This window comes from Culex quinquefasciatus, chromosome 3 (assembly GCF_015732765.1).
Source record: "Culex quinquefasciatus strain JHB chromosome 3, VPISU_Cqui_1.0_pri_paternal, whole genome shotgun sequence".
NCBI lineage: Eukaryota > Metazoa > Arthropoda > Insecta > Diptera > Culicidae > Culex > Culex quinquefasciatus.
This window is the reverse complement of record NC_051863.1, coordinates 52,550,417-52,567,941: the sequence shown is the minus strand read 5'-3', so window position 1 is coordinate 52,567,941 and position 17,525 is coordinate 52,550,417. Positions and strand designations below refer to the sequence as shown.

Below are 17,525 nucleotides of genomic sequence, written 5' to 3'. Positions count from 1 at the left end.
AAAATGGTGGGCTGTTTGGGTTAGACTTAAAAAACATCAATTTTCCTGTTTTTAAACCTTTGCATTGCAATATCTCAGCAACTAAAGGTCGTATTAACAAAGTCTGAAGAAGCAAAATATAGAGAATTTTCTCAGCTTTTCAAAAATATTTTTTTCAAAAGTGGGCAAACATGTGCACTAATTTTAAAAAATGAAAAACTGCGACTATTTTCAAAAACGTCACCTAACATGAAAACGGTGCACTTTATCAAAATTTCACTAAAGTACTTTTTGATTGCAAATTTGATTTTACATCAAAAAATGAAGTTGACAAATTTTTGTGACCAATATTTCGATTTTTTTTAAAAATCAGTATTCATTTAAAAATTCATAACTCGCTCAATGATTTTTTGCACAACCTGGAAATTTCTGAAATGTTGGCATTTTATGTCCTCTAAAACATATAAAAAAAATTAAAAAAAATAAAAATAGTGTTTTTTTGCAAATCAAGTTTTAGTGATAAAAAGTTAAATAAAAAATCACCAAATTTTTTTTACCGTGTATCATTTTTTTCCAGTGTAGTCCGTATCCATACCTACAACTTTGCCGAAGACACCAAATCGATCAAAAAATTCCTTCAAAAGATACAGATTTTTGAATTTTCATACATCATTTTTGTATGGACAGCTGCCAAATTTGTATGGAAAATTATATGGACAAACTAACCGAAATCCTAGAGAACTGCTCATTTATAAACCTTAAAGAAAGCATACCTAAAAAAATACATTCTCGAAAATAATTTAAAAAAACTGAGCAATTTTTTCACACATTAATTAACTTTGTAGATCAGACAGTTACATAGTTGCTGAAATAAGGCTTGTCCAGGTAAAAAAAAAATAAAATTGCAAGTCTGCTTTTAATTTATTTTTAAATAAAACAGTAAACAAAAATATAGTTTTCCTTCAGATTTTTTGCCTATTTATGGCGCGTGGTGCCAATACTCAATATTTATGAAACGTATTGAAATGCTCTTTTTGGTTAAAAATTAAAAAAAAAAAACACGTTGTTAAATGTATCCTTCACAGTTAAAATTTAATTGCACAATTTTTTTCAACGAAAATTTAAATTTATAGATTTTTTGCCCCCTGATTTTCTGGAGAAATTTGGAGAAATGACGAAAAGAAAGCACTTTGGCTCCAAAATTACAGAAAATAGTTTTCAACCGTCTCAAAGGCAGATTATAAAAATAAATACATTAAAATAACTGTATCGTTAAATCTTACTTTTTTTTAAACTAATGGTTGCAAAACAACTGAACTAGTGTATAATGCATTTTAAAACACTTTTTGCATTCATGCATTTTGCATGTTGAGACCATGGCTTGTTATTTCAATTTTTAAATTTCGTTTTTCGTTTTTTGCGTTTTTTGGCGTTAAAAGTTAGAAAATAAAAAAGACGATTTTTTTTATCGTGATTCGATTATCCGAAGTCACTTACAAACCTTCGGATAATCTAAACTTCAGACTATCGAGGCTTTGGACGATCGAGTCTGGACTGTACTTTATCAGACCGAACAGAGAAAAAATCTATTTTAATCGTAATTTTATTAAAACTCAGAAATTTACAGAAGCTTTTACTTCCCTTATGCAAGAGATTAAAATAGATTAAATTTTAATGGCAACGCATGGTGACACGATTCTTTTAAATACACCATCCGTCTCCATTTACTTAGTTGTCAATAAATTTGGAATATTTAAAAGTTTTGATCACAAAAACGAACAAGATGGTAAATTAGTTACCAATTTAAAAAATGCCATCATCGAATTATTATTTTTAATCAATAATTAAACCAATCAATTCTGCAACAACTGTAACCCACTGCACTCTCGCGATCACTCACGCTATCAACCGATCGCAAACGAGAGAGTGAGCATCGCACGATCACCCGTGGCGAGCGATCCTTCTCTACCGTCACGTCACCAATCGCTGCTGCAACACCGCCGGTTTGACGACCCGCGAAGAACTCTTTTGTGTTCTCTCTCTCGGGCTCTCTCGCGATCGATCGCGTGTGTTCGGTTTTTCCCGATCCATGGCTTGCTCCGGCTGGGCGCGCGCGTGCTTCGTGGTACAAAACTTTTTCGAAACCTGACCGCTCGGTTTAGTTTCCAACGAGTTTCTTTATCGATCGCCAGCGGGTCTCCAATTGTGCTCCGTGTGTCTCGTGCGCGAACGTGCGGGGGTCTTAACAGATTGTTATTTTTTTGTGTATTGTGCGAGTGCGTGCGTGCCTGTAGTTGTGCGGCGCTTCTTTCGAGAGCGATCGTGATCATTTTGGGTGATTTTATTTGGTTGGTTCTGGATTTTGGGCAGATTTAGGCTTTTTTGGAATTTTGTGTTTTTTTCGAGTTCGGGATTGGCCCGTTGGGGACCCTCTCCCGGACGACCCCGTGGTTCTGATCGGTACGAAGAAAAAACCGTCAACGAAAAAGTGAAACCCAAAAGCGATGTTGTAGTGGTGCCATAAATGGCGAAAGTGATACCGTCGTCGACCTTTCCGCGGAAATTTTGAGGATCGAGATTAACCAACAGGGGTGTTTCTGTGGATGTATTTGTGCGATTTGTACGTGTGTGTGATCGTGATCGGGCGGGCCGTCACCAAATCGGTTGAACGGTGTGCAATGTGATTGTTGGGTAGCAAAGAAGAAAGTGCGCCTTTTCGAAAATTTCGCGACATCAGGTCGCTTGCAACCTGTGTGCAATAGTGCAAGTGAAACAAGTGTGTTGAAAACTAGTTTTGGTAGTTGTGCAGACGCCATTTCTAAGCTGCAGCAGCAGCGCTATTCATGAAGAGTGTCCAAGTCTTTGTACTGCGACGACCCGTTTGAGCAAAGTGATCATCGCACGAGCCTACGATCTTCGACCTTTTCAACGAACGACAAAAGTAAGACCCCATCAAAAACCAAGTACTAACCAATACAGCTGGAGCTCGTTTTACCCAAAAACAACAAAAAAAATCGCACTTGAAACATATGATCGCCATTTTTTTATTCGTTGCAAGTCTAAAACCGTCTGAAGACTTCGTCACTAAGTGGACTTTGCCTCAAAACAAACAAAAAACCAAACAAAACTGAGGGGCGCGTGGCTCGCGAAAGCAAAAACTTGCTGCAACTTCACCAATACAGCGGGAGTTATTTCTGTGGTGCGCAGAGTTGCACATTGTAAAGTGTTTTACCACCAATACATGGCTGGAGAAAGGTGGTGATTGGGTTTGGTTTTACGATGGGGTTTCGGTGTTGTTTTTCGACTCTGACCAAAGTCAAGGGGGCAAAAAATAAAAAAAGTATAAAAATTTAAATTACGAGCCATGGTTTCAACATTTTAATAAAAAAAAAGTGTTTTAAAATGCATTATACACCTGTCCAGTTGTTTTGCCATCATTAGTTTCCAATATTTCTAAGTATTCACGAAAAAAATATTTTCTGCGAAAAATAAAATTTTTGCGGTGCTGTACATTGGAATTTCATAATAATTCAAAACATTTTTAAACAAGCCCAAACATGCTAAATATGATTATCAATGCAGAAAAATGCATTTTAGTTTGTTTTCAGTTGATTAGACTTCTATTTTCATGGAAATTTTGAAGTTTTTTACAAAAATATTTTTTTTTGCCCCTCGATTTTTCAGACTAATTTTGAAAGGGGGGCTAGACTGTTGACTACACAGAATAAATGGTAATATTCATCAGGAAATGATGACAGATTTTGTGTCAATAAAAATGTGTAAAATTACATCAGGAACTGGTGAAATTTCATCAGTGTCTGATGAATATTCATCAGGTTTACATTTTTACACATTTTTTAAGTAAAATAACGCAAAAAAGAAGTAATATTCATGCAACCAAATTCCAAAACCATCTAAAATTCATTTTTTTTTCTGTGATATGATTTATACAGTTCAGAGTCAATTATCCGAAGGCCTCGGAAAAAATCACTTCGGATAATCTTATCTCCGGATATTCGAGTCACAAAAAAAAAGTTTATCGTTGGCTTATTTTTGATTGTTGAGCTTGAATATGACCCATAAACTAATTTGAAATTATGTTTAACTTTCAAATCCAAGATGGCGGCCAAAATGGCGGTGATGACATATTGAGAAAAATGCATTTTTTAATTTAAAAGGCAACAAAATGTTAAAATTTGACTAAATTGGGGTTGCAGGACTCAAATTTGACGTTAAAAGTAAGAAAATACGAAAAAGACAATTGTTTTGTCATGATTCGATTATTCGAAGTCCCATCCAAAACTTCGGATAATCAAGGCTTCGGATAATCGAGTCTGGACTGGTCTGAAATACAGGGCAATTTGAAGGGAATTTTCGTTGGCAAAAACCCATCGAAATCCGGGTGAGTTCGAATGTTTCCACCACATCGCATGACGAAACCGGACAACTTTTAAGTGGTTAAAACTTTCTTTAGGGCTTGATAAGGTTCTTAAATTTATTTGGCTTATTCGAAAGGTCTTTGAATTACACATCGATCTTTTTTTTTTCTTCTTTTTTTCATGAAAATATATGAGATCCGGCCTCAGCAAATTGTATGAAGAACACTTAAGTGCTCATAACTTTTGATAGGGTTATCAGATCTTAAATATTTTCGGCTTATATGACAGGTCTTTTGATTTTTCGTTCATCGAATGGCAACAATAGCTTACTTGCTGTACCTATGATGACATCATTTTCATAAAAATATCCTAGATTCGACCTCAACAAAGTGATTAAAAACATTAAGTGCTCATAACTTTTGAACGTGAAGGTGGGTCTAGGAGGGTAAATTAAGAAGTTCATTTTTCGTGTGATTAAGCTTTCTCTTTCTTAGAGTAAAGAATTGGACTAGCTAAAGCTGTTATTTTACCAAATTAAATTTGAAGATATTATCAGTAGTACACCCAATTGAATGGTAGCCATTTAACCACCTGTTTCCATCAATGAAAAAAGTGCAAGTGATCGGCAATCCGATGCCAACCCACTGCACACTCTACACTGCAGCATTGCAACGCGCATTGGACTTTAACCCTGTATCGGTTGGCATGCGTTCAACAACGTCAAACGGTTACCAGCAGCAGCAGTGTCTGTCTGGTATGTTTCGCAGAGCTCATAGCTCTAAAACCGTGCTAGACAAACACCATTACCAAGACCATCTGCATCATCATCACCGGTTGGTCAGTTTGCTACGCAGATCATTGGCACTTGCGAGTGCTCGTTTGCGTGTTTGTTGATGTGCACAGTCACCAATCCCTTCGCGCGGAGCACGTGGTTGTGCGCACGTTAGGTGGCGATCTGGACCCCCAGACATCTCCAGAAGGGGGCTGCCACCAATACCAACTAGTATGGAACGTACAACCGGGTGAAAGGTGTCGTGTTGACTACCCAATACAAACGCATTGGTATCAGCTGGTGTCTCCCACTTTGAAGACCGCATCGGCAGTGCTGGGTAGACCAAATACGAAGTGAAAATCGAGCGCAACCTTTCGTTAGGGCGCATGAGCATGTGGCAAGCAATTCTTTAATCAAGCGATTCAAATCTTCAATGTGCCCTTTTGAACAGTTACCCTCCAAATACTCCAAAAAGGGGCACTCCGGTTACCGTCGTAACTTGAGGCAGGTTGCTGTTGGCCAAGTTGGAGGCCGGTTTTAGCCGGTTTGGGCCAAACTAGCCGAACGCACCGTGCCTTCGTACAGAAGTGGTTTTGCCGGAAGCCGGAGTGCACACGGGCTGGAATCAATATTTGCACCTTGTTGACCGAACTGATAGTGGTTGCGAGCTTCTTTGCGAGTTTGGAGCTGCACATTGCGGGGATTTGGATTGGTTGCATTATGCAATAACTGATGTTGGTGCAGGTGGTTGGAATGCATTTGCTTGCAACTCAACGGTTAAGCAAGTCTTTGCAGAAATTTGTACAAGCATATTTGAATGAGAGAGCCATTATTTTCAAAGGTTTTGTTTTGTTTTTTAGTAATTATATTCATATTTCTAAATCCACGTTCCACTGTATTATTACTATTTTCTTTATGCATTCTATATTGAGACTATTTTCTGATAACGCCAAATTAAACATTCTAAATTTACTTTGACGCTTTAGACGCCATCAAAAAAGAGACCAGTTAATTCCAAAGCTCAAAATTGAACTTCTTTTTATTTTGAGCGTTAAAAATAAAATTAAAATAAAACTTTCGCATTGCACCAAGCGGGTTGCTTCCGATTGATTTGATAACTAAAAACTAACTTAATCCACCTATGTGACTCTACTTTCTAAAAATTGATCAGGAAATATTTTTCATCTGAATTATTTTTTTTTTAATGTACATCATAACATAAACAGGGTTGCCCCAGATTCAGACTCGTTTGGAAGGTCTCTCGATTACATTTCCAACAAATAGTCGGTTGATGGATCCGGAAAGCGTTACAAACAAATAAGGGAGATCCGGCTTTAAAAAAGTACATAAATATAACTATGGTCATAACTTGAGACAGAAATTAGTTCAGTTTTCGGATAAGCTAAAAACATCTTAAATTTTGAAATTTGTATGTACATTGTCGTGCTTTGAATTTTAAATTACCCACCATTATTTTTCCAATGTTTGCTTTAGTTTAGAAACATTTCTCATGAATGAATTATTTTCCTTATTATATAAAAAGGACTGAAACCAAAAAATGTAATTTTTTCTTTAACAACGTCTGAAAAAAAAAACAAAAAAATAATATAGGAAAAAGAAACAATGAAAAGAATAATTTTTTTTAAAGTTAAGATTTTGTGTTTTGCATAAGCAATATTTTTTGAATTATCTTCTATCTCCTTTAAAGTCACGACCATCAACTGGACCAAATCGGGAAATACAGTCTTAATAAGGACAGTAGATTTTACAGCATTAAATTTGGAAATCGGTTTACTATTTTTGATGTTCTTTGCCTGTTTAAACATAACAATTAAAAATACAAAAATTTTGTGCAATAACTACACAGTTTTTGCATTAAATTTGAAAGGTATTAAATTGGAAGGATAATATTACCTCTTTTATGATGCAATATTACCTCAATTTTTACTAAAAAAAAGTGACATTACACGGTCAGAGTGGTAAATTTAAACATTTTTATAGGTAAAATTACACATTCTTTGAAATAAAAGCTGTACGCATTCCCAAAAGTTACATTAACATGATTTTTTAAAACTATTAATGTCTTCAACAGCTGTTTGTTCTGCTTTGCTCCAGCTCCCGGTACCTTAGAAAAATTCTGAAAATTTATTCAGTTTTGTTTACTTAAAATACTTAAATGAAATCACAACTAATAAAACAAAACTTTTTCGTACATTTTGAGCGTGCTTTTGAAACATTTTGGAATTGTCACCAAAAATGAATAATTTCATTCCATAATATCTTAAAGATCGAAATGTAAATACTTAAAGTGTGCTGAAGAAGCCGAATTCTTATGATAATCAATTGTAATGCGTCCATCCCGGGAATTCCCGAGACAAAAATCCCGGGATTTTTCTAAAACCAGGAATTCCTGAATCCCGGGATTTTTGTATAATTTGTCTCGGGAATTCCCGAAATTGAAAAAGAAAAACAAATTTTGGTCTGAAGATTCAGATTTGATTGTAGAAATAGATGAACAGTTGAATTCATACTAATCGATACGAATTTTAAAGCATTAAAAATTTTATTCAACATAGACCATCAATTTGGCTTAGTAAAGAAAATTGTTAAAATTTTAGTTAACAGTTCAGCAAAATGCTTAGCGCTTTAAATATTTTCTATTTAATTTTTATGTTTTTTTAAGAATGGGGATTATATTTACGTATACTAAGGATTTTAAATTTTGAAAAAAAATATACTATTATATTATTTTTCATCAAATACCGGCATCTTGGGCAAATCAGGACAAATGTAACGAATTGAGGCAGCTATTCAAGCCATTTTTTGCATAATGTTTTGAATGACTTCGGTTAAAACAGGAACAGAACAAAACAATTCCTAGCATACAATTTCAATTTTATTCCTCTAAAATCTCCTGTTTCCTTTTTAGACTGTAGTCCCGATTTTCAATAGTTGGCGGTAGTAACATAAAGATAATTGTAAAATATGTTTTATATAAAACAAGAAATTCAAAACATGTCTAAAATTTTACATTAGCTGGTATCATTTTATTTGTTGTCGCTTTTTGTTTTTTTTTACATTTTCAAAAAAAAATTTCGAGCTTGTCTAGTCATGTCATTTAAAAAATATATAAAAGAAATATGTTCACTATTATTTGATTTGAATCACATTGAAATTAAAAATTGTAGTTCATTTAAAATCCAAAGCACAACAAAGAACAAAAAAAAAACAATTTTTAATTTCTTTAAAGCTATTAATAAAATGTCGTCCTTGTTAAGATTGAAGTGTAGATTGTCACCAATTTATATTTTTCAGCTTGTTCTATGATTTTGAGCTTGAAAAAATATCAAATATTATGAAAACAGAGATTTTTTGACAGCTTATTAAGATCAAATACCAATTCAAATTTTTATTTACATTACAAAACTTCTGAAACATTGAATTATTTTGCAAAATTTAAAAACTAAAATGCAAGCATTAAAATTTTGACAATCTGAACACACGATTCAATCTTCTTTTTTAACTTGAATCATTTTTTTTTTGCATTCTAAAAAGTTGAGTCTTGCTCTTACATAAACAGTCTATTGATTTCAGTATATTTCTTATGATTTGAAATTTCAATTTCTTTTTTCATTTTTTGACAAAGACCATTGACCTAAGGGTGGCAATCCAAAATTTCGTTAGTTAGCTCAGTTATGTATGAATCAAATTTGGATTCATAATAACCTCTTTAACCTTGATTTGGGCACGAATGATTAATTTAAAAATAATTTATAAGGTTTTCATAATTTTCCTCAATTGATTTTTCAGTTACCGTAGTAAAAACTTAAAAACTCCAATAAATCGAGCTCAAGTAACACCAACTCGACGATACCTGCACTGATTGGTCAAAGAGACCTTTAATGTATGCACTTTTCGGTGACCGGGCTGACAAGCCAAAGCAGACTGTTGCCGGATGGCTTTGACCTGTTAATTACATGCCTTGGCCGTTGGCATGTTGGAGCATTATTATTCATCGATATTGGCACCTTACGGATCGACCATAGGTGACGTTATAACGATTCCTTCAATAAAATTTCAAAAGCGAGCTCAATGTTACGTAGTTTGAATACTACCCCCTTGCATCGACGCTCGCAGGACATGAGATCACGATCTCCACCCCTGCGGAGATTTATGAGTCGATTGCGCGGCTGCGCCGAAATCGATCATCTCGACCACCAGGCTCAGGCAACAAAGTATCCAGCGATGCGATCTTGAGGTCGCACAACTCACTGGGCTCAGTATATGATTCATTAGAGAGTCATTACACCTCGGGGACAACAAAATGAGGAATGGTTCCCACAGCGTTGCGGTGCGTTGCCTGGTGAATCGATAAATTAATGTTTTGAGGGGGATTACTACGAATGTGTCACTTTTAAAGTGATTATCATTTATCTTGTTATCCTTTGCATACTTGATAGTAATCTATCTTGTGAAGAAAAGTTGTAATGTTATAACTTGGCTTCAGCAGATTCCACATCTTACTAGATTAATGGTATCGTTGTAGCGCCATCCCAAATACAGCCAATATCGGGCATCATCTGTCACCGATCTACGATCAAGTGACGCTGAACGGCGTGTCAACCCAACTAGGTGCCAAGATTTGCCAGATCACCGGCAGATAATTGGCCATAATTGGCGGTAGCGGCATTAGCGCCAAGCCGGCACAGTCCGGTGGTGATCATCAATCGCGAGGCTAATCAATGGGTTTGCTTAATGGATCTTTAAACAAGAAGAAACTGGTTCCTGCATCGGATCACCGTCGTCGCGTGATAAGTGGTCACTCATGGGCTGATTTTCGATAGCCAAGTTGAGCTTTACTGCCCAGTTTCAAGATTCATCAATTTTCGGTCGTGCGAAACGGTCCCATAAATAAAACCGTGAAACCGTGAAGGCCGATTGGAAATCGACGATTTCCACCGCCGTCGAGCTGAGTCGTGCAACCTCGTTGTCGTAAAGGTAAAACAAACAGTAAACATAAAACAGCAGAGTACGGCGAAACCCTCAAGTGTCACACACAGGTGGTGGCACCGAAATAAAAACACACACTCTCGACTGTCAGCACATTGTGCCGTGTTCGGTAGCAACGGAAATATGAAGTGATGACTCGGTTAAATGTTCACAGATGTTTCGGATCGAGAGTAAAGTCTTACAATCTCCGCTGTCTGATGTCTGAGTATGTTGACCTTCATTATTTTAGAGTGATCGTAACTTAGAAGCTTTACTCGACCCGTGGAAGTACATAACTGCCAAATGTCAAATGGTACAGTTCGAATTACCGAGAGAATCGTTGAACATCTCTACAGTAATAACACAACTCGGTATGATAGATTTGGGCTCCCTGAACGCGCTACAATCGATAGAATTTAATTTGAGAGATTTCATAGTATTTATAACCAATTTTACAATTTTATTTATTCACTAAAATTCAATTCTGGCGATTGTAGCGTGTTCAGGAAGCTCAAATCTATCATACCTTGACGAAACTGATGCGTTTACTGACATCAACTTTCAAATTGTCGAGTTTTTACTGGGTTAAAACTAAACAAAAATCTCAAAACCAAATTACCAAATTTTTATGATTAAATGAGAGTGAAGATATCCGACGCCATCGGCTCTAAAAATCTAGTCCGAGAATGCATTGTTAGTCTTGAATACCCTACAGCTCACCGCAAGCTACACCGGCGGGATGTCCACCTTGAGGTAGTTGACATCCATCATGCTGCTGAGCGCGCTGCCACCAACACTGCTGCACACTCTAAGTCAGAGCGCATGTATCAACACGTGCTAAATCTGTATTGTTGATGTACAATCTCGGGCCGTCATCGCCGCTAGATCCGCGGCGTCCGATATAGACGTATCAAGCGATGCAGATTCCGAGATTCTCGAGACATCTCAGTGTGGTCAATCTAGAAATAGGTAATTCTTAGAATCGGTGGGTCACCTAAAAACAGCACTCTCCATGGCGTAACACAGTTGATTTGACACGTGCGCAAAGTGATGGTGTGTTCTGACAGACAGGCTGGCAGCATGACAAAAGTTCCACGAACAACGCCTCGTCTGGCGTCTCGGGACCAGTTCATCGACACCTGCCAAATACCGCGATGACCTTGCTGCGTTTGCCACGGTGATGATCAGGCTTCTCAATTAGTCATGTTTGTTGGTGATCGCGGCGAGTGGCGTACGTGACCATCGGTAACGGTTGGGCTCCTTCAACCTTGACATTAAATTAGCTTTGAAAAACAATAAAAAAGTTGTTGCTTCGCAACAATTTTCGCGTTACACCCAGCGCAACCTGTTACAAATTGAAATGCGCGGTTCATTTGCTTTTTCGCGCGAAACAAGTCTCATCTCGTGCCAATTGGGGAGTAATAATGCAAAAGGGCGTAACTAAAGACGTCAAAGAGCTGTTTATCCCATACACGAATCTGAATTCTTGGTTTTAAATGATTTCTAACAATTAAGCTTTGGCCCTTCTGAAATGTTTGTTGAGGCCCCAAAAGAAACAAGTTGCTTCTTCTTAATTTTCGCGAATAACACACAAAAAACTGATTATAACGTGGCGGGGACTGTAATTTGTCTTCCCGTGGTTCGTTGCTCACCTGCTGCTGCACAACGTTGCACTTTGCGAAGCGAAAGCCAAAACAAAAACACTGCACTTTCGGAGCTAAAAATAAATGTTTAAAGACACGGACGCCGGTGTGGCGCGGCCAGACGCTTCCGATGTCTGTGGATGTTGTTGTAGTTGAGGTGTGGCAATCTGTGCAGGTATGATTCAATTGCTTTGATGGGGTGGTTCTTGAATTTAAAAAAAAAACGTCAAAATATAATGAAAATAAGCAAATTTTACATCAATAATTCCAAAGCACTCGGACTCAGGCTTTCCAGAAATTTTCAACTCCACCGACTTGGACTCCTGAAACTTTCACATTCATTTCTTCATTTGCTGAACATTTTGGTCTTCTAACCTAGAATGACCTAATGATCCAAATTTGACACTAAGGGTCGACATTTACTTCTCCATTCTACGGAAGGCGTGATCAATATCTTGATGAAACTTTCAGAAGTGATCAATATTGTTTGGCATACTTTCAAAATGTCAGTTCAGTTAGGTGGTCTGATCTTTCCAACACCACTCACTAATCTAGCCGAACTTGCCTGCCAAAATGACACCGAACCACAGCAGCATCCAACAATACAAACGTTAATTACTTTGTTTTGTCAAGCCCCTCTCAGCATGGCCAGAACAGGGGCCCGTCGCCGTCGTCGTCGCGCAAGGACGATAAAATGTGACATTTTATTGGACCACCGCGAACTCTGGAATGTCCGCGTCTTGTGTACGCGGAAACGAGGAGGCAAATCTTCCACGTATTTTAATTTCCTCACGCGGGATTGTCGGACGCCGCAACAAATAAGCCAGAATGCCAGCAATTAAAATTCAAATTTTAGCTCTTTGTTTACAAATCTCGTTTCGCTGCACGGGGCGGCGGCGGCGGTGGTTCTCGGAACCAGTTCCCGAAGCGGTCAGGGCACTTTGGCCACGACGAACTATTTGTCAACGGAACCGGTCGCATCGTTTTGAACTTGAATTTTTCGGGTTTGGTTGACAGGTTATTACTTTCTTGGGAGTATTTTTCCTATTGGGTGTTACGATGACTCGGTTTGTAGGTTAATAACATTTGACAGCTCGTGATTACGGAGTCGGTAGAGTCGGTACTCCAGTTGGTCTAGGTTCAATCCCAGTAGACACTGGCTTTTATTTTTTCAAAACGAGGTTCGTCTAATCACGCTTAAGATAATTTTACTGCCCATGTTCGCATTAATGTCCCATATGCAAAAACAGCAATCTGAGAAAAACGCATTTGAAGTTTGTCCCATACATAACTGGATTTCTGTCTGATTTCTAGAACAAAGTACTGGATGTTATAGGCTCTATTGAAAGAGCACACCATTTTGAACCAAACTGCATCAATAACTCGAAATCGATGAAAATGCATATGGGACATTTATGCGATCAGGGGCAGTTTAGTTATGATAGGAATCACTAAAAAAATCTTGTTATTTATTTTGAATTTTCTTCTCCATGAAAAAAATAACCTCGATTGAAACTTTTGTCCCACACAGCAAAATAAAGTTGAATTTTGGCATGTTAAAAATGTGGGTCTTCTTTGAGTAATTTTACATAAAAAACTAACTTAATCCACCTTTTTGGTTGGTGCCTTCCTCACTCTTTTCCAACAATGGGTGATATGTGATATGATGGGTTTGGACACAAATTTCGTCTAATTTCAAAATGGTCAGTATTTTGAGTCACTCTGTTTTGAAATATTGGTATTTACAATCTTAGTTGATGTTATGTTATGTTCTTATTTTTTGTAAATATTTCTATTTCGTGAAAGTAATTTTGAATGCAAAAGCGGAATCAGCGCAAAAAATTTGGTTTAATTTATATGCTGAAGGCAACAAATCTATTCGAAAGAGAATAAACAAAAATAAAGTTCTCCGATAGGGCTCAAATTTTTTCTGGGGGTTATTTGGACCCGTATTTACATATCGACTCAGAATCAAAAACATAATAAATGTCTGTGTGTGTGTGTTTGATGTGGATGTGTGTACCGAAAATTTTTCACTCAAGTATCTAAGCACTGGCTGAACCGATTTTAATTGTTTTGGCCTCATTCGATCCATCTTGGGGTCTCATAAGTTTCTATTGAAAATTATGAAGCTTAGTTAAAAACTTTAAAAGTTATGCTAAAAAAACATTTTGATAGTGATAGTGAAAAGAGTGTTTTTTTTTAAAGAAAACCCGTCATGTTCGTCCCGCCCGTGTGGATCAATCAGAACGCGCACTGGCTCACAATCCAGAGGATGCTGGCTCGAATCCCGCGACGGGCCCTCTAAAATTATTTGTGTAAATATGGGTATCCGGCGCCGTCGCTCCGTGCCGTACTCAAACACTTAAGGGGTTACATACATGTATATCGGCAAAAAAGTCAGAGTTTAGTATGAGCACACACTTCAACTTTTTTTAAATTCTTTTTTCAGGGCATTAAAATATACATTTTCACCTACTAACAAAACAAATTTGAAGATATTTGGTTGCATCATTGCCGAGATATAGCAATTTTAAGTTAGCAGTTTCAAAAAACGGGTGCCACGATATCTCAACACTGTCTTGACCAAATCGGCTCAAAATTTTAGTGAAGACTCGTTAAATTGATTCCGTGTGCATGATGAAGCCCGATTTTCAAAAAGTTTATTTAAAAAAAAGATAAAAATATTTTTGTGTTTTTCATATAAAAAACCGTTAGTTTTTGATTTTTGTATTTTTTAAACAAGCAAATTTTGAAAATTGGGCTTCATCATGCACACAGGATACATCTTGAGAGTCTTCACCACAAATTTCAGCCAATTTGGTCCATCCCATCTCGAGATATCGTGGCACCCGTAAATCAACTCGGGGTTTAGAGAAAAACGCTCTCAAAGTTTGACAGTCCGCTTTACGCATGGCAAAGTTTTGAGTTTAAATCATCTCTAACTCAGTTTATTCATGAAATATCTTCATGAAACTTTCAGGAGTGATTGAAAATCATCTTTTGAGTGGATTTAACGAATAGTCTGTCCTATAAAATTTTGTGATTTTCTACGTGTATGTATCCCCTTAAGAGCCCAGGGTGGCGAAGTCCTTGTAATTAAAAGGAAGACTCTAGTGGTTGGTACTAGCAATGGTGGCCAACAGCTATTAAGTCAACTTCGTCGTCATGTTATACATGTTTTTTTTTTTTTTTTTTTTTTTTTTGTTGCCCAATGGGCATTGGGTTAAGTTCACTGCGACCACCTGAGAAGGCTATCTTTTGTGATGTACCCTGGTTACTGTCCATACTACAAATTACTCGTATCCATTGGATCGGAAGACGAGGGTTATTTTGCAGACATGGTTTATCCCAATTCGGCGCAATACAGTCGATAAACTGTATGACCTTCTTGGGATGGGTGTGGTGCCATACATCGTACGGCGTAAGAAGGTGCGATCCAAAGAACCGCAGCCTTCGAGACACAAGTGCTCCGCAGAAGCAGAGTAAATGTGCCGAGCTTTCCAGCTCAGTTAAACAAAAACGACAGAGGTTGTTAGGCCACCTGCCGATTTTGTGCAGGTGATATCTGGCAGGACAATGTCCTGTTAGAAGCCCTGCAGTATTCGTAGTTCCCTACGGTTTAAGCCAAGAAGTTTCCTGGCAATTGAAGGACTTGGAGTGATAAAAGTTTTAGCTTGTCTCAATCCTCGCATCTCGCCCCAGATTGAAGCGATTTGCAATTGTCCCCAATTAGTTATTTCTTGCTTCACGGCACTTTTTGAGATTCCAAGGAACGGCTCGGGACCCACGAAGATGTTTGATGAGCCTTGTCTAGCAAGTTCATCAGCCATTTCGTTGCCTTCAATGCCGCAGTGCCCTGGGACCCAAAACAACATGACTCTGTTATGCCGAGAAGCAAGTTCCCTGAGGGAAGCGACGCACTCCCAAACAAGTTTGGATTCGCATTTAGAGGATTTTAATGCCAATAGTGCAGCTTGGCTATCCGAGAAAATACCGATTTTTGCGTGTCTATAATTTCTCATAATACACGTCCTCGCACAGATGTGTATGGCATACACTTCTGCTTGAAAAACGGTAGGCCACTTTCCCATAGATATGGTTTCCCTGGTTCGAGGACCGAAGACTCCAGCTCCAGTAGAAGTGCCCATTTTTGAACCATCCGTAAAGAAACGAATAGTTCCTTCTGGAAGTGTAGGTCCTCCATTACTCCACATTTGGCGATTTGTTTCAATCACCTCATATGGAATGTCCATGTTGAGCCTCACCTCCATGCAGTCCGAGACTGAAGTTGCAAGGGGGGAAATGTCAAAAGCCTTCACGATCCGCGAGTGACCCGTTCCATCTCCTTCCACCCAGTTGTTACACCGTTGTAGTCGTAGAGCGCCAAGCGCTGCCTCCTGCTTCACATGTAAATGTAAAGGCAGAATGCATAGCATGGCTTCCATGGCCGCGGTGGGGGTTGTTTTCATTGCACTCGTTACAGAGAGACATGCCAGTCGTTGGAGCTTGGTCAGCTTCGACTGACATGTCTTCTGTTCAGTCTTCGGCCACCAAACGGTCGACGCATAGGTTACCCTAGGTCGGGCGATGGTGGTGTAAGACCAGAATGCAAGTTTCGGTTTAAGGCCCCAGGTTTTGCCGAGCATTTTGTTGCACGCCCAGATAGCAGTAGTTGCCTTCTTTACCGCATAGTCCAGATGTGCATTCCAGTTCAGCTTTTTGTCAAGGATTACTCCTAAATATTTGACCTCAGAACTGAAGGTCAGTTGGGTTCCTTTCAAGGTAGGCGGCCTAAGGTCGTGTTTCCTCCTGTTAGTAAACGGGATTATCACGGTTTTGTTGGGGTTTATTGTCAGCCCTTCCTGCTCACACCACGACATGGTGCAGTTTAGAGCTGACTGTAGACGGTCCGATAACGTTCCGTCATACTTCCCCCGGATGATTAAGACTACGTCGTCAGCATATCCAATGACTTCGTAGCCGAGTAGTGTAAGTTTTCTTAGAAGACTATCTACCACCAGCAGCCAAAGCAAAGGAGAGAGTACTCCCCCTTGCGGACAGCCTTTGGCTGCTGTTATTGTGATAGATGTGTCTCCTAGCGATGCTGAAATCTCTCTGCTCGTAAGCATAGCATGAATCCAGCTCGCAGTTGTTCCATCGACGTTCCTCGACCGGAGCGCTTCGTTGATGGCTGTGTACGAAGTGTTATCGAAGGCACCCTGAATATCAAGAAAAGCACAAAGTGCAGATTCTTTATATTTCAGTGCGTTCTCGATACGTGACACTAACGCGTGTAGGGCAGTTTCGGTCGATTTGCCCGCTTGGTATGCATATTGGTGTTTATGCAAAGGAAGTCCTTCAAGAACTCCGCCCGGATGTGGTTATCCGTGATTTTCTCCATAAGCTTGAGCAGCGTCACTGTCAGACTTATGGGTCTGAAGGCTTTGGCATCGTGGGGTCACTTCTGCCGGCCTTAGGTATGAAGATCACCTTAACTTTGCGCCAGCTTCGAGGGATGTAGCCCAGGGTGAAGCTGGCTCGAAGTAAGTTGATCAACTCAGCCATTATGGTGTCGGCTGCTTTTTGGAGAAAGATTGGAAGGATGCCGTCGGGTCCTGCAGCCTTCAGTGGTTCAAATGTGCCGAGGGCCCATCTGATTGAAGACTGGTTAAACATTCGACGGGCTAGGTGGACTGACTCTCTTGATGGTCGACACCATACGCCATTCGCAGTCCGGGTACTAGCTGCATCCTCCTCTCT

General features: G+C 38.6%; 1 protein-coding gene across 13 annotated transcripts in view; it reads left to right on the top strand.

Moving 5' to 3' along the window:
* LOC6051066 (TLD domain-containing protein 2) overlaps positions 1–17,525 on the top strand; it is a 349,738-nt gene that overhangs the window by 174,629 nt on the left and 157,584 nt on the right. For 5 of the 13 annotated variants that reach the window (XM_038263621.1, XM_038263624.1, XM_038263635.1 and 2 more), the window contains exon 1: positions 2,137–2,920. The exons of 3 other annotated variants lie outside the window; for them this stretch is intronic. The gene's annotated coding sequence lies outside the window, so the exon portion shown is untranslated. Of the gene's footprint in view, positions 1–2,135; positions 2,921–17,525 lie in introns of those variants that run through there. 5 more of the 13 variants (XM_038263634.1, XM_038263633.1, XM_038263625.1 and 2 more) reach the window with 2 other exon arrangements.